This window comes from Ischnura elegans, chromosome 8 (genome assembly GCF_921293095.1).
Source record: "Ischnura elegans chromosome 8, ioIscEleg1.1, whole genome shotgun sequence".
Classification (NCBI taxonomy): Eukaryota; Metazoa; Arthropoda; class Insecta; order Odonata; family Coenagrionidae; genus Ischnura; species Ischnura elegans.
The window spans coordinates 19,205,169-19,232,975 of NC_060253.1; the positions used below are offsets into that span (position 1 = coordinate 19,205,169).

General features: G+C 38.4%; 1 long non-coding RNA gene across 1 annotated transcript; it reads right to left on the reverse strand.

Annotated features, from left to right (window-relative positions):
• Positions 1–2,439: 2,439 nt before the first annotated feature.
• LOC124164021 lies at positions 2,440–7,214 on the reverse strand. Its single transcript, XR_006865935.1, has 2 exons — positions 7,068–7,214; positions 2,440–2,507 (listed from the first exon to the last, which is right to left on the reverse strand). It is a non-coding gene; the product is annotated as an uncharacterized LOC124164021 (long non-coding RNA).
• Between the last annotated feature and the right edge of the window lie 20,593 nt (positions 7,215–27,807).

Consider the following 27,807-nt stretch of genomic DNA (forward strand, 5'->3'; position numbering starts at 1 on the left):
GATTTGAATCCGGTTTCCCCGTTTCAGCTATTTCGAATCTGTTTTTCACCGTCATACCGATCTGAATCTCGAATCCTCCTATGACTTGCTGATGCATGAGTTATTTCCGCCAATTCCAAGTTTCGCAGAGCTGCACTCAACCAACGTTTCTAACTTCACATTCTACATCTCTATCATCAACCTGGATGTAGACTCGGCAGAAAAAAGTTTACAAAATACAGCCTAACAAAATGAACTTCATGTAAGTCTCCCACCACAATGAAATAACACAGGCTCTATTAACGTATTTATTAAGTATCCACAAACTCCATTGAAAGTACATATTCAATTGAAAATACATTGTCATCTAATTTGGTAAATTTCTGAGGCTGAATACACTTAAAATCTCAATGTCATGCATTAGAAATAATTTAGGTAAACACAGAATTTACAGATGAAATCTCATTTGAAGGAGAGTTTGACAAACTAGTAGTGCTTTTCCACACTGTTTATCAGTTCTAAAAATCTTGAACACTCATCGAAAGGCACAAGGTTTTCCAAGAGTAAAAGAACAATCATTGCACCAGAACAACAACTTACATCAGATTTCACAATCTTGAATTATCGAAGAACACAAATTTTTCCGTGATTAACAGAAAAATCACAACACTAGAAAATATTTCAGATGCCTTTATGAAAGAAAGACTTCTTTACATGCCTTATGAAAATAATTCTGATTCAGTATTAAGCCAACCACATCTGTATGTTTCACTAAAGAAACTTGCCATACTGTTTATACATGAACACGGTCGTTTCACTTAGCACAAACAAACCTGCAAAATACACAATACTCTGAAAATCCTGGTAGGTTCTCGTCGGCGACGTAACGCGCGTACATATTATACATATTGCATACAAAAATATTAGCAATCGCTCAAAAACTGTAAACAAAAGATAAATTATTCAATGAAAACACAAAAGATCCAAATCACATCAAGAATTTCACTGTCGCTTAAAACCTGAAGAGATGCACGAATGGCTAAATTCAACGCTGCGAGAATTTAGCACTGGTTAAATAATACTGATATGATTATTTTTTCTCCACACCCTATAACTTTAGCACAAAACAGACAACCACAAGCACGTAAACATTCAAAACGAAATCGGGTGTCAGCGTTGCTACTTTGTCTTGCTATCTTTCGTAGTTAGGTGGCAGCACTATACCGGCTATATTTTTTTAAATGCGAAGTGAGGTTTTTACGTGCTTTCATTCCCAAGTTATGTACCGTTTGGTATATTGGTGGTAGTGAGTTCCAACAGGTGAAATGATGAGCAATACAAAGTGCGGATGATGTACATTAAATTTTTTCATCACCCGTGCATTTTTGCAAGACGGCAAAGTACATGTTTCCTCCTTTATGTCATTATTTTATTTCTGACCATGATTTTGAATTAAATATACTCATTGACACATCAGAAAAAAGTAATTTTCCAATCAACGCAGTGGTAAAGCCTGTGTGAGATGGGTTTCTACAAGACACTCATATCAGGAGAATTTCAAATTCATTCCACAATTCAACTCTGTTGGAAAGCACTTGTGGAAAACACTTTCAAGCCAATAAATAAGGAAAAGAGTTTCAAATGACATTCAATTCAGTGTCAATACAGTCCGTGTGGAAGACAGCTGGAAACCAGTTACAATGGAAATGAGATTCAAATCACTTCCTTCCATTTCCTGTCCGCTGGAAACCAGTGGAAATCAGTGTCAAGACAGAGTCAAATCAGATTTTAACGATTCAGATCAGATTCAAATGAGGTTCAAAACGGTTGGAAATCAGTTTTTCTTTCCTGGGCGTATACACACAACAAACAAAGAGGGAAAAACCACTTAACCAGGCCCAATATACCTATGTAGGAATTAAGGAATTAGAATAAAGGTGCTTCCATGCTATTGAATAGATTGAGAATTCCATATCAGCAACTCATCTTCAAATTTGATGTAAAGAACTCAAAAATGTAACCACTTATGTGAATTACCAGAGTAAAGCAATGGAACAGGTAGTTAAGAGGTAATCATATAAAAAATTACTCTTGTATAAAATACATCAAGGCCAGGTAAACACTGACAGAAGTGATGCTCTAATAACTAGCTATGTGGAGCAACATCAAACACTTGCTCATAAATAAATAATATAGATGACACCCCATGGAATCAGTTTTAACATAATAGAAGTTCAATATGATTTAGACTGAGTGTTGAACTTGAATATAGAAAAAACAAACAACAAGTTAGAAAATTTATGAAAAAATACATTTTGCTACTCCAGATATATTCTCTCATTAAGCAAAATACATGGTGACACCACAATGCCAATGCAGAAGATGATTGCTGTGAATATAGCGCTGCACATGCTTCTTCTGCTTAGGTTATTTGGACATGAAATGCAGTAATTGTATCTGATCATTGTAGAAGTCGTTCCATTATATAGCCATCAATTCCAAACATGATACAACAGGCAGCATTGAATCTGGAACAAAGGAATAATCTTGGTGACATCAACTGAGTGAACTTGAGTAACATATAAGAATAAAACAAATCACCACTGGTATTCACATAACATGCATTTCAATTTAATGCACAATATATGCACTGCAGAACACCTTGGTAAGAGGACTATCCACTTAGAAAATAAAAAAAGCTAATCCATACAATATTATGGGCCAAATTCAGTACCAAAATATTCTTAAGCACTCCATTTAGGAGGATCTGAATTCAAGATATTGCCCACCCTGTTCCTCTAAATGATGCAACAAGATGATGAGCCCAGATATGAAGAAACATTTATGCACATTATTGAATAAGACACTCAAGTTTAATGCAATAGAAGCATAATTATAATAGCATCCAAAGTATATTAATCAAGAAACGATACTGAATTTCAAAGTGTCAGAATGACTTTAGCAAACACGATGGTAGTTTTCAAATCAGACAGTCACCAAAACAGCTTAACATAAGAGCAACCAGTGACTCCATTTAATTACTCCAGAAGTATTTTGAAAACACTTTTTCAATGTAAAGAAGCAATTTGGATGCTATGGAAGTAATGAAAAATGGTATAACTGAAAAATTGTCAGAATATAAGCAAAGGCAATGTGAAATAAAAGAACTTGCAATAGATATAGTTTAATCTTACATTCAAGAAAACTTGTCAATTTGAGAAGCTACCTTATTTGATAGATTATAAGCATTAGCAAAGACTGCATGCTTATTTTACAACAAATGTGCTGATTTCTCAAAACATAATAGATGAATGAGAATGTTAACAAATACGTCATTTCAAAATAAACACATGTATATATACAAAGTAAAGTACTATATACTCAAGTAAAAATTTCTCCCCTGAAAAAGAGCTGATTCTGGGCTGAAACTCCACTGAATGCACTCAAACTGCCTTGAAACAACCTTGTCACTGCACTGCACTGCCTTGTCCTCAACAAGAAAAAGAGCACTCAACTGAAACTCTGATGCCATTCTCCCTTGCGAGTCCATTGCATTTGAACTGCTTCTCCCTTGCTGCATGTTTGCTCCACTGATACTGAACTGGACAATAGCCTCAGGCCAGGTCGAATTTATGGCTCCACTGCATCTCTCTTGCCGAATATCTTTACTGCCCTGCCACAGAGCTGCTGCAGCATTTGGGTATCCCCTCTCCCTCATGAATTTGAACTGCTTCTCCCTTGCTGCACATGAGCTCCACTGACACTGAACTGGACGGTAGGTTCATAGGCCAGGCCAACTTAATAACTCCACTGAATCTCTCTTGCCGTATGCCTTTACTGCCCTGCCACAGAGCTGCTGCAGCATTTGGGTATCCCCTCTCCCTCATGAATTTGAACTGCTTCTCCCTTGCTGCACATGAGCTCCACTGACACTGAACTGGACGGTAGGTTCATAGGCCAGGCCAACTTAATAACTCCACTGAATCTCTCTTGCCGTATGCCTTTACTGCCCTGCCACAGAGCTGCTGCAGCATTTGGGTATCCCCTCTCCCTCATGAATTTGAACTGCTTCTCCCTTGCTGCGCGTGTGCTACCCACTTTAAGTTTTGCCAACATACGGAACCCTTCTACCGGACATATACGCGACCCCTGTTTTCAGCGGCAATGAATTTTTTAAATTTAGCTTTTGGCAACACGTACATCTTTTCCCGCGCGTCAAGCTGTCGGTTGCCGTTATTTCTCTCAAGTTGCTAGGAGCGAAAGACGAGTGATGAGCGTGGGTTTTGGCATGAAAAGATTGATGGCATGAATATTTTCCCGGTACTTCGACGTTTGTTAACGGCAAGAATTAATCGAAATTAAGGTGAAGGGGAGAACGAGGTCGGTGGTGGTGACTGCAGTCATAACTGGAGGTAAGCGTTTTAACTTCTCTGATGGCATGTTTATTCCTTCCATGTTTAGCCGTGAGAACGTTGACATTGAATACGTGTTTTAATCCAGGCACGTTTTAGGATTTCAAGCTCCTTTTTCGGGGGTCATGCAGCCAATAACGAATTCTTCTTTCGACGCGTTGGCGACTGCCGTCCACTTTTCCTGCCTCATGGATACCCCGGACTGCCCCGTACGAGGAGGATAATACACCGACCGGGCATCAATGCCGCGGATGCCGCGCCGTCCGTTAGTCATCCTGCGGAGGACCGGACTCAGTGAGCTCGAGCGGGCTTTCGAAGAAATAAGGAATGCGGGTATGTTTCGCTATAGTGCAATGTATATTTACTGCTTATACTTATTAGTTACTGCTGAATGTTTTGGAATCTTACGTGGTTTTCGTTTGGAGTTCACACATAGCCTAAGTAACGAGTCATCGCTTCGTTTTTCATTTAACTATGATGCAAAGCGCATGCTTCCTCGGTGATAATTTAAGTTTTGCTTTCTATAATTTGAATGGTTCACATTAATGCACCATATAACTAATAAGCCAAGTAAAGGAGAGTTTTTCATGTGCAATTTTGCTAATTTGATTTTGAGTTAAGTCGTTTGGGTCTCTCATCAGTCATGTTTCTTCTCTTTTTCAGGAGCATCTAACTTCCATGACTTCTTTCATTTGGAATATTTTTGTATGTGCTTTTAACAGCTATTAATTTATTGATGTATTTTCATGTTCTAATAAATTGTGTCTTGAAAAATGTTGTGGCATTGCAGTTATAATAACTATTGTTGATCGCAATCACCTATCCACCCTTTATCTCTTATCATGCATGCAAAATTGTGGGAGAAATCTGTTATGTGATCATCCACTGTTGGCTGGGTTGCGCAAGTTGTTAATTTACTGTATTCATATGATTTGACGAGGGAATTTTAATGGATTGGGTAGAGGAAATGTATTCAGCCAAACAAGGGAGTTTCAGCCTGGCATACAAGGGAGTTTCAGCCTAGCTATCCAATGGAGTTTCAGTCTAGCTGGCCAAGGGAGTTTCAGTCTAGCTGGTAGCCAAGGAAGTTTCAGTCTAGTTAGTGGCCAAGGGAGTTTCAGTGTAGCTAGCCAAGGGAGTTTCAGTTTAGTCGGCCAAGGGAGTTTCATTGGAGTAGCTGGAGTTCTTAATTGCACTGCTACTGCACTGCCATCCCTCTTCCAAACTCCACTGGTTTGTTTCAATTTCAATGCAGTTTCAGCATAGAAGCAAGGCAGTGAGTTTCAAGGTAGTTTCAGCCCAGTTTCAGTCAAGTCTCAAGGGAGAAATTTTTACTTGAGTAGTCATATCTCAGCAAAATACCAAGTCCAGGTGACATGTATGGAAGATAGGAAAGAATTGACTTACACCACCTAAAGACAATAAAATGAGGCATAATAGAAACAGACAAACTATGTACAAGAGATTTTAGAAGTCCATGACTCAGGGTAATATAGGTGCTTATGACATGAATAAACACACAAATAAAGACATGCTCAATATCTCCAGCCCATAAGACTGCATGTAGTCTTCAAAAAACACTTAACCTATCCTAGAAACAAGACCTTGGATTCATCCAGCCTTCGACTATGCCAAACATGAATTACACACAGATGATTTTTTCCAAGGAAAACTATCGAGAAACCACTGGTCAATGATTTTGGTTTCAAACAAAAAATTCGCATCATTTCACATTTTAATATAGCATTGAAGTACTCTCTCAAAGAAGTAAACAAATAGGACTTTAACAATGAAAATAGCAATGAGGTACTTCTTAATTAATTACTAAAAAGTCCTCTTTATTTTCTTCCTTTAGCCGCAGTAAGTTCAAATATGGTATCACAAAATGAAGGTAGTTTCAAAATCATTTGAATTGTCAATATCAGCAATGTTTTTGATTTGTAAATTAGTTCACAGACCCCAAGAATACAATGAAGCTAAGAAGGGAAAGTAGAGATATCACTTGCTTGTGCATGCTTGCCACTTCTTACTTTGTACAAACTTGAACCAATAATTAAAGAGTATGTTTAATTACCACTTCCTTTTAATAATAATACTTCAGGCAGCGCCTGACACCGAGAACCTAAACTATTGAATGGACGATGAGGATACATAAATGCTTTGTTGATGCCATTCCCTAATAAATGCCCTGGCATCACTATCAATCCACCAGTTTTTTGTAAGAAACATTTCCAATGAACCCATTTATAAAGGGATCGATAGTACTTGTACAATCATATTTTTACAGCCTAGAGCTAATGGGTAATTGTCTCTCAGGCTGGTTAATAATCTAAACAGGACAGCCGTTCGCGCTACTTTTGAATAATTTCATAAGTTAATCGTCATAAGAAGAGATAAGTGGGCAGTGAAACTTGTGCTATCTGTTGAGCGTAGGTATGTGGGTTACAGCAAAGGACGATGGAATTGAAAATGCTACTCAAGATGAACAAAAGAAAACAAAGCCCAACAACCAGATGACTGATAGACAATAACCCAATTGAACGGTGCCACAATACTTCGTTATCACCAATAATAATACCGTTCATCACAATGCACTGACACTGATAACATCATAAACACACTCTCTCAGCAAATGCCAATAGTATGAATAACAGAACAACCTTAATACGTACATACCACACTCGATGGCTCTTCAACTTCAGCAAAGGAAAAGACTTTCAATTCAAGACCGGCAATCGAATATTAGAGGTCTTCTCATGGTGTAACAGGCTTCAGACGTTTCGCGACGCCGAAAATCGTCGGAACATCATTGGGCTTTTAATATTTTCCAGCCTCTCTTCCGAGCGGATTCAAATTTTGATTCGTATAAGTGCACCTGTGGCAAGGAAAACTCGCAGGAAAATGTTTTCATAATGATTAAATGGCTAAATAAATACATGCATGTAATATATGTTGACTATAATATTAATTAAGGAAGGTTTCGCGGCTTATATAAATCGTATGTAATTACAAGGTGTAAAATCCAAAATGGATTCGAATGCAATTACCTACAAACATTCGTTACCAACAGCATATAGTTCCAAAAGGGACATGAATATTACATGATTTCAGTAAGTCTTTAATGAAAACTGGTATCATTGATTGTATCACACGTAAAGTTCCTCACGATATTTCAAACGTGAAAGCACTTATATGTTACAGGTATAACTTTCAAGGACACTTACAAGTGTAACTTTCACGCGACGAAATAATAACAACTTACCACATTCCATTGTGTGAATAAGTTGCGAATTCTAGTTTATTGTTTAAATTAATTAATTGAATGTAGCACGGGTTAATTGTATCAGTATTACGACACTATCAAAGTTTAAAAACCATTGACACAAATAACCTTAAACCTATACATGAAAAACTCTCAACAATAGCAGGAATTATTATGCACTCTTTTCTGTTTACATTACGTATACAACGTAAAACTGATTGGCAAAGGTATTAATCTTTGAAGTAAATCACAGCCTTTCATCAAATTATGCCGTAACTAAGTAAGAACTTGATCTTCATATGAATACTTACCCAATACATTGAATTACATCAACTTCTAACTCACCTCACAAATAGTGGAAGACGGCTATGGTTGCCACTCATCCATCCCCCACATTTGTAGCCATTTAGCCCTTACCTGAGGATTACAAGGAAAAACAAAAGCGCGGTACACATCCCTACAACTAATGGAACAGTTTGGTGCAGAAGAACCGCCCATCTCTCTTATTTATCAATTACAAAAATGTAAAAAACTGCACCAACTCGACGTTACGCCTATGCTACAACACAGACCGCCATTAATGATGAGAGTGAAGATGGCCGACTGCGACGACTCAACTTCGTAGTTATTATATGGCAATATAGAGGACTCTGAACCCAACTATCCTAAAACATACCGCCTTCTACAGATACGCCAACGGGTAAAGTCTAATCAATAATGCCACAGTTAACCCATAATAAGCCGATGTTGCTTCTTATCAACATAAAAAATGAATAAATTTTCTGCTCCATTTAGGAAACATCTAACTACGCATTATTTTGTGGCGTAAATCACAATGAAAAAATATTTAGCTACCACGATAATAATGATAGAGTGCCAAATTTACAAGATTTAAAAATGAAAAATCTTGAAATTTGATTTCTATCAGAAGCACTTCTGGGTTAGAAAGGGTTAATGGGGTGGTTTCCTATTACTTTTTAATGCCTTAATCGAAAGATTTTTACTCCTGGAGTACGTATTTCACGCTTTTAGATTTTTAAATGACGATATCTATTTTTCGCGATTAAACGAAAAGTGAAAATTTTCAAGCGCGCGAAAACGCGACGGCCATGTATGAATGCCGGGAAAACTCCGAGTGACTTCGTTCTGGTTCCCGATGCCGCAAGTGATGTGACCTTAAGGCGAGGCTTTGAGCGCTGATACGACGCAGGATGCTAGCAGGTAGCAGAGTACCCTGCTAGCTGGTAGCGCTTGGCTTAAATTAGGATTATCAATACCCTATCGAGCGAAGGAAACTTTCCGACCTTCGGTAATTTTAATGGGTGATTATTAAGAGATGTTTCCCTGAGCTCTGTGCCTCATGCATGCATTGGTAATCTCAGACGAAGTAAAACTCCTATCTACGCGAATAGAAAATAGGTCCCTGTGACGTCACGTGGAGTGGAATCGCATGGGCGCCAATCTGGCCTCACAGAGAAATTCCTTTTATATAATCAGATCTGTCTTTCTCCCCCAAGGAGAATAATACCCATTACCTTAAGATTTGAATTCTCAAACAGAGCGTTGCATCATAGCTTCCTTTCTTCATAACTCACTAAAAACCATCGTATGAATCGAGATTTTTTCATTCGTTTTTTTATTATGTGGGCTCATATATAAAATTCTATGCCGATCTATTTTAAGATCAAACCAGGAAGGTGACGTTCCCCATTCTCCAAGCACTGAGTAAACAGGTTAGTGGCGTTTGTCATGACTTTCGGCAGCGTAGCAAGGGTTATGCTAGCAATTTCATCCTGGAGGCATGTTGCATTTCAAAGCTCGCAGGGTCCTACGGCCGTTCACATAAATACGGTATTTAACACCGACCGCCGTGTTTTGCAAATTTACCTATTGAATTTCACCCCTAAGTCTGGCCGCGGAAAAAAAATATTCGTGTAAGGTTTTACATGCCGATTTGCGTTCACTGTTCCTGTGACTTCATTGTCACCAAAGATCCATGGACCCACACTTCCAGCCGAGAAGTGCCATTCTCACAAAAACGTACATTTACAACGGGCAAAATAAATAAAAAATAATAATTTTTGTTTATAAAAAGAACCAAAATTGTGTAAATACAGTTTGTTGTTTATGAAATCTTTTGAATTGAGTGGCAGAGATCGTTAGATCTGAAATAGGATCGATGTTTTTCATGGCGAACAAGTTGAAGGAATTCTTCTCGGGTTTTCCACCGGTTGAGGCTTTCCATGGCCGACGTTTCGAGGCTCGACTCGAGCATCCTCATCAGGGCAGTTGAATTCAAGCCTCAATCGGTGGAAAACCCGAAAAGAATTCCTTCAATCGTTAGATCTATTTGCACTTTTTTACTTTTTACTTTTGTGATGTCTACGAACATGGTATATGCGTCTGCAAACATGATAAAAATGCCCACGGATTGGACAGAGGAGGAATATTATATGTTTACTCACGAGAAAAGTTTCTTTTATTTGTCATTAGACGTTTGTAACTAGTCATAGTGTATCGTCATGTCCGTTACCATCTTCCATGCCCGTGGGCTGCAGAGTTTACGGAAATTATGTCCACGGGTTAGGATAGACATTGTTCTTACACTTTTCTTAGACTCTGTTCTTACTGCATTGAACTAGCATCTTACAGCCGTAAAAGAAATCGTAATTGTGAGTAATAAACGGTGCAGAGTTACCTCTTTTGACTTGTTTGCGGAAATGACTGATGATCTTGGCTCTTTCCACTAACTGAAATAAACAGCTTTTTTCAGCATTAAAATATTCACGAAATCAATAGGGTAGTTTCCTTCATCAAAGAAAACGAAAGGCATTGATTGCGATTCGTTACCCACCATTAGTGTATTCATAATACTGTAAGAGGCGACTGCCGTTTCCCTTGCCTCATTTCCTCTTCCCAGACCAGCTCAGCTATAAAATCCCTTCCTTTCGCTCTCGATATTCCCCTACCACTCAACGCAGACAGGAAGCGCTCGCATGGCCACGTAAGGTAAGAGATCTTTTCTTAAGAACGTGAGCCTGCAACGCACCTGGGAAACAACGGAAAAACGCTGACGAGAGGGAGACGGCAGTTTGCGGGGCAGTTCGGGGCAGTCGACGGTTGTAAGGAAACCAAGGCAGAATAAAGTGTGATTCTCCCCGACATGTGACTTCTCCTTTCTTTCTGCGCGACTTTCCTTATCCTTCTGCGGATGACGAGGACGACAGCGCCCGGCAACTTACAATACACAAATTATTTGGTTTTGGAAATACCGGTTTAGACGAATGGCAATGGTCAATTTTAACCTCATTTGAAAAAGGCCAGGTTGGCGCCCATGCGATTCCACTCCACGTGACGTCACAGGGTCCTAGTTTATATACGAGTAGATATGAGTTTTACATGGCCTGAGATTACCAATGCATGCATGAGGCACGGAGCACAGGGAAACATCTCATAATAATCACACATTAAAAATACCTAAGTTCGGAAAGTTTCCTTCGTTTGACAGGGAAATAATAATCCTTATTTAAGCCAAGCGCTACATGATAGCAGGGTACTCAGCTACCCCCTAGCAGCCTGCGACGCATCAGCGCTAAGCCTCGACTCAAGGTCACCTCACCGGGCGGGAGGGGAACCAGAAATACGACGTACGGAGATATTTCCCGGCAGTCATACTTAAGCGTCGCGTTTTCGCGCTCTTGAAAATTTTCACTTTTCATTTAATCGCGAAAAATAGATATCGTCATTTAAAAATCTAAAAGCGTGAAATACGTATTCCAGGAGTAATAATCTTTCGATTAAGGCAATAAAAAAATAATAGGAAACCACCCTATTAGAAATTCAAACAACCCAATCTCCCTCTCTACAGATTGGTCGCTCAGGGCTGCCACCATCTCCGATGGATAATTCCCCCTTTTGCCTGCTTGTCCACGGACATTACTTTGTTGGGTAGCAGAGATGTTTTTTATTTTGTAATAAATATTATGAAAGAAAATCAGGCCGGAAACTATATTTTGGAATGTTTATGTTGTTGAAACTTGTTTCATGGTAGATTTTATAATAAATTACTTAGTAAATAATGTAAACATAACAAAAATCTATTTTTAAATCTGCGTTGCATAATTTTGTACGATTTAGGGAGAATGACCCAGGAAAAATGCACAACACACTGTAATTTTAGGTGAATGGGAAGACCTTTGATATGCAATCCTTAGGGATTGATGTCAGCCCATTCGTGCATGTTTTATTTGTTGACGGACGGACGGAAAACTGAAATTGTTTTACCAGTAACCAACCGCTATAGCGTGCTCAGGAACGAGTTCCAGAAGAACCTCGCATGCGCTCCTCTGGGAATAGACCTCTGGACACCTATCAAGATTAAGACCTTCCTGAAAAGTAGATACGTGCAAATATTAAGCTAACTGGTGTAACGCTTTGGCCATATAATCTTGCATTTTTTTTATTTCGAGCATTTAAAGTAGCTGCCACTTGCCATGCAAGAAGAACGTAATTTGCACCACTGCCATCTTGAATGAAGTCAGCTCATACAATAGCCCGTGCGCATTGCTGTAGAGGAGGTGAAGAATTAGTGATATTGTGGATATTACGCCGTTTTTGTTGTCGTACGTATTTTGTTGATATGTCGAAGCGCAGCTATAAGTACTTCATTGTGCGAATGTGCAGTAATACTAGTGGAAATGCCTCAAATAAGTATTTTCATACGGTCCCCCAAGACGGTGAACGACGAACTGTTTGGATGAAAAAGTGCCGACGAATTTAAGTTTCTTGATTTATTGCTACTTACTACGAAAACTCTAATATCATGAACTGAAGTAATTCTCTCTTGAAACTAGAGAAAGACTGAAGTTAACGATGTTAGAGTAACTCCAATATATATACTTACAAAACCAAATGAATAGGCACCTTAGAACCCTAGAGCTCTTTGATAGGTAACAAATGTAATAATAATAAGCGGATAGTTTTATCTCCTATATTTTTGCTGTAGGTAAAGAATGTAAGGAACAGCAACCGAAAAAGGGGAATTTTTTATCCCATTAAATTACTTAGAAGTGAAATTTTGAGCAAGTGGGCTACATACTTCGAAGAAGTTCTATATTATATTTTCCACACTTCGGGAAATACAAATTGTTAGGTCTATTAAACCGGAGATTTCACCACTTAAAAATTTCATCAGGTTGTTCTACACGAATAAATAACGGAAAAAATTGTTTAACCTTAAATGCCAAATAATAAAGATACAATACTACATACATAAGAGTAAAGTCTTACGTGCCCAAACTGGCTGTGCAATCCTTACACGAAAGAGTCGCTACTTTGCTTTCGCCACTCTCCTCCAAAAGCCGGGCTTCAACAACATAGGCCTTCGATCGAACCTTATTATGTTCCCCTGAACACAAGCGTGCCATTCGACTGGCACAATCTTGCTAGTCGGCAGTGACGGAGCATGCAACCTCGTGACACGCGATTGACTAAAATAATGCGGAAGTAATCGCCAAAGGGACTAACTACAAACTCCGGCTTATTTGAAAGGCATTAGAGGTAAAGAAATACGAACAGACAGCAGGGGTTTAAAAATCAGCAACACGTGGGTTCCTGCTCTGAAATTTTGCAAAAATAAAATGACAACTCCTACTCTACCTACCCTCTCAACCACTTTCCATATAAATACTCTCCACAGAAACACAATCCTCATTCCATATGAAAAAGTGACCAGCAATGGCCACGAAACGTCGCGCAAAAACCGAATGAATACGCGTGGCACACCCGAAAAACATCACCAACAACTATTGTCGGATTCTCATCAGGTAGTCTGACACATCTCGTACAAAAATTCTCGAGGTGCGACGGAGCCCAGAGAAATCAACTTACCCCTAACGCAGAACGCGTGACTAACTTTGCTAAGGGGCCGCTTTGCCGAGCCTGACGTAATATCTGGAGCCTTCACTCCACCTATACTGGGTGCTTTCCATTCGAGCGACTCATGTGTCACCTTGTGTTAACTCTGGTCAACTCCTAGCCAGCCACGAATGGAAAGCACCGTATGCGCAGTAGTTGATGCGCGTAGAACTTGGTAGAACACGAGTTTGGAACACCGGGAAATTTATCCAAGGAGAACGATGTAAGTGATTCAGAGTGAATATCTGGAATGTTTTTTATTTATATAATAGACCAATGTTGGATTCTGATCATTGGTGATTTGGATTGTTCTCTTGACCGTTTTAAGTAAAACTTGTGTTGAAAATTGTCTTTTATTTTAGATGAACGAAGAGCAGTTTATAGCCTATGTAATGGAAGAAATACATAGTAGCAGTGGCAGTGATGATTCCGAATCGAATCCAACAAATTAGTAAAGCACAAGTAAAAACTAATTACTTTCCTTTAAAGGAATTTACTCCTCATAAAATGGGTAGACTTTTTACGGTGAAAACAATGATGCAATTTACGCAAATAATTCGACTTAGTCATAGGCATGGCAGGTGTATTTAAAAATAATATCACTCAAATTCACAAAATTTTAAAATAGCAATAAGAATCATCTCACAATTGTATCTATAATAACTACTGCAAATTTAAAAAAAAATGCATTATTATCTCTGCATATAAGCTATTTATTTAAAACGTCATACCTTGAACATATCGCACACTTGCCAATAACTAATTTAAAACATGTTTCAACTCCAGTTCCAATGCAGGTGAAAGGCGCCAAAACAACTTTGCATGCGCAATTCATCTGTCCGCTGTCTCAAACTCAGATTTTCGTCAGAGTCGGTGTGAGTCCGCCTGTGTCGGCAACTCCAACGAATGGAAAGCAAAAAACACGACTTGTGTCGACGCATGTCAACTTGCGTCGACGAATGGAAAGCACCCTCTATGTGCAGTCTTTAACGCCACCTTAAATAATGGGGAAATGTGTGAGCGGATGAAAAATGCATTAATCACACTGGTTCCAAAAAAGAGAAACGCGAAGCACCTTACTGAATTTCGGCCAATCTCTCTGATAAATACAGACTATAAGATATTAGCCCATATTGTCGTCCAAAAAATGACCATGATAATGAATGGCGCAGGCCTAGAGAATCAGTTTGGAGTGGGAGAAGGGAAATCCTCAATTGACGCTTGTATTTTAATCCGGGACATTATTCTAAGTAGCATGCCAGAAGAGGAAAACTCGCTATATATTTTAACTATTGACCTAGAAAAGGCTTTTGACAACATCAGAACAGAATGGATTTTTAAGATTATGAGAGAAAAACATTTTCCAGAAGGAATTATAAGTATGATTAAAACGCTTTATCATGAGATTACATCTCAAATTAAAATAGGAAACAAATTATCCGATCATTTTATGATTAAAAACTCAGTCCGGCAGGGGTGTCCGTTGTCTATGTTGCTATTTTCTTTGGCAATGGAGCCACTTATAATAGACTTGAAACACAGAATCGGAATCAGGAGGTGTGGAAAAAGTTACGCATCCTGTATATATGCCGATGATATCACTGTATTTGTAAAAAATAATTTAGAACTAGACAGAATAAATGGAATAATGAAAAAATACACCTCAATAGGCATGAGAATTAACATGTCCAAATCCGCTCTCATACATGTTAAAGGGATAGAGTTTTCTGATACAAAAGGTTGGAACAAAGTCGATGGCCAAAATATATTAGGGCTATGGTGGGAGAAAGACCTTGCCGCCACCATTAATAAAAATTGGGACATGGCAACCGCAAAAATTCGGAAAACCATATTTGGCTATGCGGAATACAACACGCAGATTACATCAAAAATAAAACTACTCAACGAAGTTCTATTCCCAAACCTATGGTATGTGGCTCACGTCTGGCCAATGCCTGAAAGAGTAAACGCTAGCGTTATAAAGATGACGAACAAATTTATTTGGAGCGGCTTCCTTCAAAAAGTTGCAAGGAAAAGGCTATACGCGCCCCCAAAACTGGGTGGTCCAACTCTTCCCATGCACGAAGAAAAAGATTTTAACTGAACTTGTGGCTGCTTATGTTTTTAGCAAACACTATAGAGGAGACATCAGGTATAGTTTAATTGAAAAAGTGAGATTTCTAAACAAAACTGTAAATATTACAAAGGAACAGAAGGAGTGGTTGCAAAATGTTTTTTAATAAAAAAAAAGTAAGTGATCTCTGCTTTGGCTCATTTCTCTCTTTCTTTTTTTATTATATAGTGCTGCCTATGTATACCTTCACTCTCTTTTTATATAAATATTTATAAAAATGCATGTATAAAGGTGTGCCATATAACTATCCTAAATATTTGTATAGCTGTAGGTGATTTTAAAGAATATTGAAAAAATATGTAAATATGTAAATTTTTATATATTGTACTGTGCCAAAGTAAGCAATAAATGCTTTTTAAACGTAAGGGGGGTTATAATAAAATGAAAAAAAATACGTAAACAAAGGGACCGATCAGCGGCCTCGGACCGATCATGTCGGCGGGTAACGGAACAATACGCGCGGAGAAAGCAAGGATAGAGGCCTTCGAAATGTGGTGCTACAGTAGAATGATGAAAATCAAATGGATCGACCGAGTTAGTAACGATGAAGTCCCAAGAAGAGTAGGAGAGAAGAGAAGCCTCATGAAAACCTTAATAAGAAGACGGAACAACCTTATAGGCCACATCCTGAGACATGATGGCCTGATGAAGACAATCGTCGAAGGACAAGTGGAAGGTAAGAATGGAAAAGAAAGACCTCGAACAAAATATATGGAACAAGTGAAGAGAGATGTGAAAGAGAAGAAATACGTAGGTGTGAAAAGATTAGCTGATAGGAGAATAGAGTGGAGAGCTGCGTCAAACCAATCCTAGGATTGTTGACCATTGATGATGATGATGATGAACCGAAGGAACGCGTCCCTGATATTCGGCAAGGACAGATGACTGCGGGCAATAGAGTATTTGCACGTTTTTGGTGAGGCCTGTTAAAAATATCAGTTTGGTTTAATTAAGCAAAATTCCAACTCCTACAGTCGTACGACCATGGGCGAATTTGTTATTAACAAATAAACATTCCAAAATCAATGTTGCGCTTAAAACACTACGCCGCCATGCCAGACGGCTTGTGACGTCAATCCCCATACTCAACTGACTGCAGTTCCTCCGATCATCTGCGATTGATGGAAACCTTGTTTATTGTTGTTTACGAACACTGAGGTGAATCTGACGGAATAAACCATCTGTCCTACTATAAATTAGTGGTATATTTCGTACAACAATTCTTTAAGTTCGTAGCCATGAGCGAAGATAGATTAATGGCTTGTGGGACAAAATTCCGGAATGAATATTGTTTTGTTCCGATACGTGGGAGCACCCGTGTTTCTACACCGAACAAGATTTTTGTGGATGTTCCCGATAAGCCTGAACTACGACGGAAATGGTTATTGGCAGCCCGGAGGGATCTTAAGTCGATGCCATTATTACACACAAAAGAGTTTATTATTCCATTCAGAAAGGAGAGACTAATGCGTAATACTGAAGCATATGTATGTTTGAGATGCAGTTACTCTTGTATACAAACGGCCGTGTATTCATTGATGATATACATTGCATATTTTTTCACTTCGGATGCTTACTTTCATTATGTATGCTTGATGACTATGGAAAAACATAATTGGTAACGTCAGTATTTTAAGCATTTATACTCGAAAAGCAGATATAAACAATGTTGGAGTGGAAAAGGAAAATTTAAAGAATTTACAATGCAGTAAAGAATCGTAAAGAAAATAACGTTACGGTAAATGTATAAATGGTACAAATTTGATGCATTGCAAATACCTACATGCGAGCAATTAGTAACATATGTTTACTCCTAAAATGTTATAGTTGAGGAAACACAACAACCTGCCTCCCTACATTTAAATTTTCAAATATTGACAGCATAAAAGTGCGGAAACATAGGGAAAAATAGTTTAATAGAGGTGTTAATGAATAAAAAACTATGCAAAATTACCCTTACTTGTACTTATTTATTGCTCATCATATCACAAATAGCACTACCACGCACACATTTCACGAGCTGTCTTTTTAATACTTATAATCAGTATATGCCGAATCAACTGTTTCAATGAAGAACTTGGCTCACAATAAATATAAAACACTATTATGTAACACTAATAAAGCATAATTATCGGTTTTCCAATCACTCTGCACACCACACTAAAAGAATTTGCACTCCTTGAAATTCGTAAGGATTCTTCACATCTCACTTCCCACACATCACTAACAACTTAGAATCAGTTTACGTTATTTCACGTTAACATTGCAAAGACAATTAAATGAATAGTCTGAAACAAATTACCTACTAAACCAGTTATTGTAACATCAAAAAACTTAGAATTTCACTATCACTCCTACCGTAACCAAAATATGACCAAAACAATAACGAACAAAAGCGCAACGAATATGCGTGAAATGTAAACACTAAATCTCAAAATGAATTGGCAATAGGTTTAATACGTAATAAAATCAAACAGAACTTAGAAGCGAACAAACGAATGCAAATTAATACGCGTTCGATGTATCCCTAAAGCACAACTAGTCCAAATATGAAACATCCCCTTCGCAATAGTCAGATACCTTTGATCGAAATGCATACGGTCATGATACTACATACGGTTGGTTGAACCAGCATGGAAGAAATAAATTCCTCGAAGATGTTACATTCACAACTCACTTCACTCTTTACTTCATCGTCTATATGCAATCGAGTTAGAGACTTAATTGTTGGATGAAACGCTTCACGAGTCTATTTTCTCCCAACTCGGGAGAAAATGAAGTTACAGACCTTACAAAAACGAAGATAGGCCCTAGGTATACACCGATCACGAAGGAGTCAACGTCTGTGAGGTTATTTGAAGAAGCCTTAACGAAACCAGGTTCCATTTTGCAAATTTACTTGCAGAAAAATGAAGAAATATCGCGTAAAATACGTGAAATATAAGTTATTCGTCAATGCTCCCGTCTGCTTGCAACTATAATATGGGAGATGACGTCACGTAACGAATAGCCAATTACAGGTCGTTTTACCCTCCAGAATTTCGATGCTAAAACAAAGGTTATTAAAACTTAAATAATAAATTAATAACAAAACACATGGAATTTTCATTGAACATATGAGAACTTCAAACATGTATGCACTAAATGGAAAGGGTTTCATGCTTATTCCTCACCCATGCAAACACTCTATTACAAATAGGAAAGACGAGAAGAGTCGTCAAAGATCATCTAATGGGAACGGAAAAGAAACGATTCCGACAATAGGTCATTGCAGAACATGCTTCGCCATGAAATACTCTTAAATGGCGTGGTAATTGTTTGCAGGAGATAAGCGTTACTTTGCGAGATTGAATGGAAAAGCAATCGATATAGTGCAGAAACCAAATTACTTCCTCGTGAATGCGGGTATAACCTTTCCTCAGCGTCGAAACATGCGCTGAGGCGACCAGCCAATCAGAGGAAAGGGCGGAAAAACTTCTGCTTGCCACAAGTATACATATGTATCTCCCGGAATGCAATGACATTCGACTCAACCTGAAGACTTCTTTAGGACGAGGGACGAAACTGTTGGCACGAAAATTCAAACGACGCGGCTGATACCCGGAAGATGGACGCTGATACTAAACTCGGTTCCATTTTTTTGCGGGTGAGCTGGTGTGTCTAAAGAAAGTGAGTCTGAGAAGAGAGAAAAGTTTTCGACAAGTGACTTTACTTTGCCAATCGACAGATAGCAGGCGTGGCCTAGCGCATCGGAAGTTCAATATCTGTCAGACCTTCGTTGCGTTAATATCGTGAATCTGCTTGCGGAGCAGTGTTGCCAAACCTCTCCCGTTCTCCTTGAATGTCTTTAAGTAAAGATTTCATCAGCGGTGCCGCATACTAAATACATAAAATTGTGCTTTAGTCTGAAATAAATAGGGGCTACCTCACAATAATAATATTTACTTAAGTAATTAGGGATCAATCATCTGCTGAGCGTTAAAAAAACAAGCACAAAGCACATATAACTTCGAACTATTCCGTTTTTACGCTGACGTGTGATTCTTAAGATAGTTCAAACCACGTGTAGCCGACGGTAAAGGGGCTTTCCTATCGAAGGACAAGGATTCTCCCCTTTTCACCCTCATCCCCTACTACCACTCCAATCACATTCATCCAAAGGCCTCCGTCCTGTGCCTTCTGTACCATCAGCTTCGCCTGGTGTTGATTCTAATCCTACCGCCTTTTTTCGATAATTGCGTGTCAAAATTCGAAAAAAGTAATATTTAATGTTCATACGCTATAGATTTTCCGAGTTGCCGATCTAGAAAGACATAAATTTCGTGAATTTAGACGTATCTGACACCATTTAGCCATAAAATACCAAATTGAGTCTGCGTCCGTTAAATAAATATTCCTAAACCCACCCAGTGTCGCGGATACATGAGCGAGTAGGCCGCTTCCGTCCCCTTCCCGCTAGCTTCTCCCCCTCCCACGCCTCAAATACAGAAAAATTAATCCCGTTTGTGATGCTGGGAGGACGTTCATCTTTTATTATATAATTCGGAGGATGGTAGAAGGTAAAAAAGGATGCGTAGTGAGACGACTTGTCCGTTATTATGCGCCTCATCGGCGTTAAACAAATCGATGTTACCAACTTTTAGAGAGAGAAGTGATGAAATATTGTCAGATACGAGACCCGCAGACATCAGTCAAATAATGTGATACGTAACTCTGCCGATCTTCCCTAACTTAGTTCAAAGCATATGCTTATAATGTTCACCATGGACATGTTTGTAGTTAGTGCAGCGAGGAACGACCACTGCTCTTTCTCTGAATTTTTTAAGAACATTCAATCTCAATTAATTAAAGCTCTGCCTATACTTTGAAGTACTTCAAACTAAATTTTGCTCAAAATTTCCCCACTGGGATGTGATAAAAGAAAAAGTTTTAGGGACAAATTCATTGTGTTACCACACATGTATACCATTTTCTTCATTTCCTATTGTTCAATTATATTTTGTACACTTTTTAGGAATATATTATCATATTTTTTGCTCCCATGAATACATATATTATAGTCAATTAAATTGCTGAAAACGTCAGGTAGCCTATAATAAAGGGAGGAATATAACATATTGGCAATTTATACTGCGGTTAATATCCAGTTCACCGTTGTCTATTTTTAGGTAGTTTTACGTGGTAAAAGCAATTCATTGATTGATTTGTTTGTTAAATCTTATGGGAACAATTATGCAATCAAGTATAATTTTTTAATCAGAGTCAATTTTAATTGTTAACTAAACTTTACATTTATAATGCAAAATATAATCTAATTAAAATCAATAATTAATTTTCAAGTATGAAAATTGCAAAGCCATAGTTGATGCTAAAGTCAATAGATATTAACAAGTTGGCATATTTAAGGAAAAATCGCAAATACGAAAGTGAAAAATACGTAGGTATTTTTTTATTTAAAACACATAAAATAGATTCCACGCAATTTTATTGTATAGTCATGTGTTACAAGTTGTTAACAACGAAAACATTTGCAATATTTGGTGTTACGCTGTGTAAATGAGTGTTGTATCGAAGAATTGTCATCATTCTGCAATAACTGGTAGGTTGGTCGGTGGACGTTTGTATATCAGCTCCTGAATTTCCCGAACATTATTTCTCTTCATTTTGAGTGTTCAGCGGTGTGTTTTGATGGTTGGCTTCCACCGATAAAATTGGAGGAATGGCGCTGAGGGGAAAAAAAGATGGAAGTATAATTTCGAAGTTTTTGTTCTCCGTAGCGCAGATTCCGGTCACATCAAGAGCGTTGATAGAAGAGGTTAGGTTTCCCACGCCCTTGCAGATATATATCAGAGGGTGAACTTTGAGGCCAGGAGCAGTATGGCAGCCCACAGTGATAAAGAGGAGATGGATGCTAGAAAAAAGGAGGTACCGTAAAAAAAAACAAAGATTTATTTTTAAGCGCGAAAAAGCTATTTTTAAGCGGCAAAATATTTTTATTTTTTACTGGGCAACTACTTAAGGTTGGTGTTGCTCATAAGTCAAGCAGCACTAACCTATAGACAAGTTGTAGTAATTGCCGCTTAAAAATAGCTTTTTGCGCTTTAAAACCGTTTACCCCGTTCCACCCAGGGTTCCTATATATAATTATGTAAATTCTTAGACAAGGAAGGAAAGGGATAGGGACATTAAGTGAAAAAAGGACGCGGATAACGGTGCTGGGGATGAGAAAAGCCAGAAATTAGAGAGTAAAAATGAACGGGAGGGTGAACGGGATATTCTGGGCTCGAGTCCTAGTAGGGCCGCATTTTTACACTCTGGTTTCTGGCTTTTTCCATCGACCACAGCACCGTTGTCCTCGTCCTATTTCCATTAGATGTTCCTATCCCTTTCTTTCCTACTTTATGAATGTCACCAAACATATTTTGTTCCTTTACCTATAAGTCTTGCTATGGGACCATGATTTCCAAGTTTCCCACCTCACTGGGTGATATCTTCCACATGCAACGCCGGGCGGCCCGTTAGTTTCGTAATAAATCTCAAAAATGCTCTAATTAGACTAAACGATCTTCTGAGCGGAAAAATAAAGACTTCCTTGATCTATGTCCTTATATTTAATCGTATTAGAATTGAAAATGGCCATTTTTGGATTTGGGCGGATCAATCTCAAATTCCCCCGTATCCCCATAGTTACTCCTCTACATCTCAGGAAGAGCAAGGTCCATATCCAAATGCAAATTAGTTATTCCTGTAGTCGATTTCTTTGTTCTGCAGAGTGCCGATGCGCACTAGTTTCCTCACAACATCGCCGAGAGAAATAAATTTTTAATGAAAAACACTGAATTTCGGATACGTAGTTACTGTCCATTCCGAAAAAAGAGACTCGTGTTTGAACGCCATAAAAACCATACCCTTTAAATTATATTCATGATATTGACACCATCACTTTTCTTATCATACCTACTGCACGTTGATTGATTTGGTTTAAAAATTTCATCCTGCAAGTTAAACCTGGGTTTGAGGGCAAAAACGTAAAAACAAGTATCGGTTTTTTTTAAAGCCTTTCTAAATAAACCTTAACTTAAAAAATTGGCCAACGTTAATCGTGCGTTATTAACTTTATCGAAGTTATATATGTTTTTGCGTAAGGTTCTTTTTGCATAAATTTTGAGTTTCAGACGTCTCCCGCAACTTGAAAAATTGCATTTGTATTTTTGGGTTCAGTTAACCAATCTTAAATGCTTAATGAGGTTTACTAGGAAAGGCTTAAAGAACCTTAATTTCTTAGTTAATGCACTGATATCTTCATTTAACTAATTGGGTAAAATGTTAACAACCACATTAATCAACGAGCAATACAGCAAGAAAAGTAATGGCAACAATATCATGATGATATCTGAAAGGGTATAGTTTTTATTTGCGGTCAAACTCGAGTCCCTATACTTTTGATACGCGCCTTAGTTATTAGTGAGATGAATAAAATGCCTTTTAGGATTTAATCCTAGTAATTGGTGTAAAAGAAGCACAACCCAATCCGATTGTGTGATGTGATGATATTATTACTAAAACAGCATGAGTTTCCTATGGAATAAAATGCAACAAAATGAGCTCATTAGGGTGCCCTCACAGTTTAGTGTTGCGTTGACGCCGCGGCTTGCGAGCCAATCAGAACCCGTCTTTGAGAATTGATGACATCGCCAGCTCGCTGCGTTGCCGCAGAAAAATCTGATTGTGTCGGATTTTCGCCGCGTAAATTCCGCAGTTCGCCAGCGATTTCGAATGGGAAGCTTAGGTACACAAATATGCATAAGTGGCTATAATGGGGGTGAAGAATGCTATTAATTTTACCATTATGTTGAAGTTTTAAGGATAGATATTTTGTATCTTTCCTGAACGTAAGACAAATGTTAACACTAGACTAGATTACAATCACTGAGGTACATAAATTAACATAGCATATACTCGTCAATAGTATCAAAAGCTAAATACAGCGTGAGAGCTTCTTACTAGTGATTACAGTCGTTTAAATGCCAATTCATAATTTATAATTGTGCCCTCATAATCTGCTCAGTTGAAGATATTTAGATAACATGGCTGGGACTATCTGTTTGAAAAACAGTTATTATAAATAAATGTTCCTCATAAGTTTTAAGCTCACTCATGTTCACTGAATGAATGTTTTTAGTTAATTTAGTATATTCCGAGTTAGGAAAAAAAACTTAAAAGGTCATAATATTGCATTGGCAAGTGCCATCACTACATGCATGATTAGCGACTCTACAGTAGCCATATTATCTTCCAATGCTATTTATAGTTAAGATGAGTATTTTAAGACATGAAATGGCGTGAAAATGCACAAAACAACATATGTAATGTGCGTTTGGCTCGGAATCATAAAATGATATGCTCTCAGACAGGGGCAAAGTATCCCAGCACTAATTGGATCTAAAGTAGTTAAATTGTATGTGGGAAGTCTTCACAATGGTAAAAATTTCAAGGGGGACGAAGTGCTCCCTCCTAGCTACGTTTTTGGTACTGCTTCACGTAACGACACGGTACTGATCGCTCACCGGTTTAGCGATACCTCTTTCAGAGAACGCTATCATTACGCTACGAGTTTAACCCAAAGAAAGTCGTGTGAACACATATCCTTACGCGCGTAACTCGTAGTTCCTATCATTGCCATTTTACGATGGTAAAACGTTTCGCCCGGGTCCAAACAGGAAAAAGTGACGGTAGATAATCATTTCGGTGGCAGCGTCAGTGAATATAGCATTATTACCGTAGCGTTGAATGTAAATATACGGTTCACTTCTTCAGAAAAGGCACTGCTCTTGAAAAATCTAATAGGTTTATTATAGGATTCTCATCCGGTTTTATTAAAGAGGTCAGTTACACAAAAAGGACTATGGTAACGACTTTTCACTTACCTGAAACCTCTTTTTTGCACGCGTTCTGACTCTATTATTAAGCCTATTTCATGAGGGTCCCAAACACTGGCAGCGTGTTCTAAATGGGGTTCAACGAGGGAGAAGTAGCTAATTTCTTTCACTTTTTCGTCGCAATTTCGCATATTTATAAAATATTATAAATCCTTGTTTCAATTACTGCATGCCAGTGCTGCATAATTTGTTTTATAATTACCTTATAATGTACACTGCATTTGCATCGAAATTGAAGGCGCGTCGTTGCATGTCACGCAGATTTGTTCCATATTTAATGTCACTAATAGTTACATTGAATGTTTACTCAGCAGCAAATTAGTTTCTTTTATATAAAATAAAATTATTTTGAAGCCAAGCCAAGATTTTGAAGTGTCTACGTGAACAAATCTTCGAAAGTTTGCAAAATTATGTGACGTAAATACATATTCGTTGATTGGATCGGTTGAAAGGTCGATATATAGAAACAAATGACAGCAGCAAATCGCAACATTGGAATTAATGAAGCTGCAAAGTATCACGGCGTAAATCGGAAATTCGCTCGCCGGAACTTGGTCGCCAATTCTGCACTACAAAATTTCGCGTATATTTTTGTCTTGCTTGAACACGAGTAGGAGGATTGCGCACGCAATGATCAACGTCGTGTGAGCGAGATAATCTTCGCCCACCTCTTCACCACGGAGGAGAGGGGAGAATGGAGGGAAACAATAGAAAATCACGGCTCGTTTAATTCGGTTCTCTCTCACAAGAGTTGACCTTTGCGTCATAATCACGTAATCGTCGACCTAAGTGCGGCTGAATGCGTACAGTTTTCTTAAGTCCACCCGGCCAAGATACCGGTTCCTTATAAAACGGATCAGCCGCCCGAGAATCGTCGTAGGGAATTGCTCTGCGTGGTGGTACCCTCCCGTCAGTGGCTGACGACCAGATCTCAAACGAACTGAAAAATAAAGGTTTTTTCCGTGCTCTCAACTAATTGCATAATGTCTCGGCCCTCTAAAGGCCGCTTTACACGGCCTTTAGAGGGCCGAGTCATTTGAAAGATCTTTCGAAAGATCTTTCAAATGACTCGACTTCTTTTAAATTCATTCGCCGGTACCACTATACACGGTGAATGATTTCGGTGGATGATTTCTGCGAATTTTCTGCGCAGAAATGATGCGCATTGGTGCGACTATCGATAATGTATTTCGATTCTAACGATATTTCCAACCGTTTCTGACCACATGATTTGTTTTGGAAGTCACAGACGACGGAATTCTTCGTTCACACGTGCGCTTCAGTATACTTCTGTATTGCTTTGAGTTTCGGTGGGGTATGACGCACTAAGTAATGAGAGGAATTAGAACGGTACTAAGTGAAAGCGGAAAACCACTTTAATAAATCGTACGTTTTGTGACCCCGTAACGAATTACATAATTGGTTATTTTCGCTGCAGAGCAACGATGATTATGCTTCTAGATAGTGCGCTCTTGATCATGATCATAAGGAAACTTAATCTTCAAATGGCTACCCTAAATCTTTTCCCTTCCGATACATTAAATTATTCAGTAAGTGAAAAAAATGTGGGGCAAAACTGCGGGTTGTTTCTCGCTCAGAAAAATCCTACCTTATGGAGACAAGTCCCGTATTGACGCCGTAGCGCCCAGCTCCAATAAAAGGAACACAATAAGCTTAAAGCTAAGGCTCCACCAGGATGAAGGCGGGTCGACAATGTGTTCTTATGTTTGGGGTCCTTTCGGGTACACGGCCTTCACAATGCAGTGAAGCAAAGGCCATTTCTGTGCGAGAGAAGGAAGGTACCGGGAAGAGAAAAAAGGAAGGGACCTGCTCTATTTTCGAAGGAGTGCGCTTCAGCAGCCTCATACTTTCTACAATGAAGTTGGCTCTGTGTTATCTCATTGTTTGCTACTTCCCCATTACCGCGAGGCTACGAATTCTCTCAAGATATCTTGTGGAATATTGCGCGCAATTATAGCTAAAGGTTTATGAGTACCTAAATTACACACCACAGAGAATTCACTGTACTTTTAATGTCGATGCTGGGGAAGAAAGTGGACTGTGACATTCATGGACTAGTTTACGGGGTTTGCCATTGACTTGCAGGCAATTCTATGAGATTGTGACTTCGTAGGTGGGCCAATATGATATCACGGCTCGTTTTTGGTTGGAATGTGTTCACCGAATAAACAGAGATGTTGTTGGGAGTCTCACCCCAAACTTTAGCGTTCAAATAATTAAATATAGTTTGGTAATTGTAAATTCAAACGAAATATAGACGCAATCGAGGAGAAAAACGACGTTTTTGAACTTTAAAAATCTGGAATGCTTTTTCCGAATTACCCTATTTAGTGAATTGATGTTTGTGAAAAAGTAAATATTAATTATTTGAGCTATCGCATGGGTTGCTATGCTTTCAAAGTTTTTATATATGATCTTAAAATTTCGAGGTGGTGCCAATGGCAAGATGGCGTTCATATCATTCACGGAATCATTCAAGCAAATTAGGACATGCTCGAAATTTCATTCGGGTGTGTTCCTTGAATTATAAGAGATAGGCAACAATGTGATTTCATAGGGGAGCCAAGATAACGTAGCGGCTCGTTTTCGTTCTACTGTGTTCACCGAATAAACAGAGATTGTGCCAATATTTGTGACTCTCACCCCAAACTTTAGCGCTCAAATCATGAAACATACTTTAATAATTGTAAATTAAACAGAATATAGACGCGATGGAGGAGAAAAACGACGTTTTCATTCATTAAATATCCCAAATGACATTTCCGAATTACCCACTCTTGACAATTGATGTTTGTGAATTTATGTTCTCTCATATTAATTAATAATATAAGTACATATTAATTATTTGAGCTATTTCATTGGTAACTATACTTCCAAAGTTTTTATATATGATATTAAAATTTCGAGGTGGATGCCAATGGCAAGATGGACGCCGTGCGCTCAGTTCATTCACGGAAATCATTCAAGCAAATTAGAACAGGCCTGAAGTTTCATTCGAATGATCATTCGAATGCAGGAAATTTCCGTTATACACGGTGAATGATGGTCATTCGAATGACCTTTCGAAATATATTTCGAATGATCATTGGCCGTGTAAAGCGGCATTAACGCTGAAAGAACTCACGGCCGCATGGCGTGTCGTCA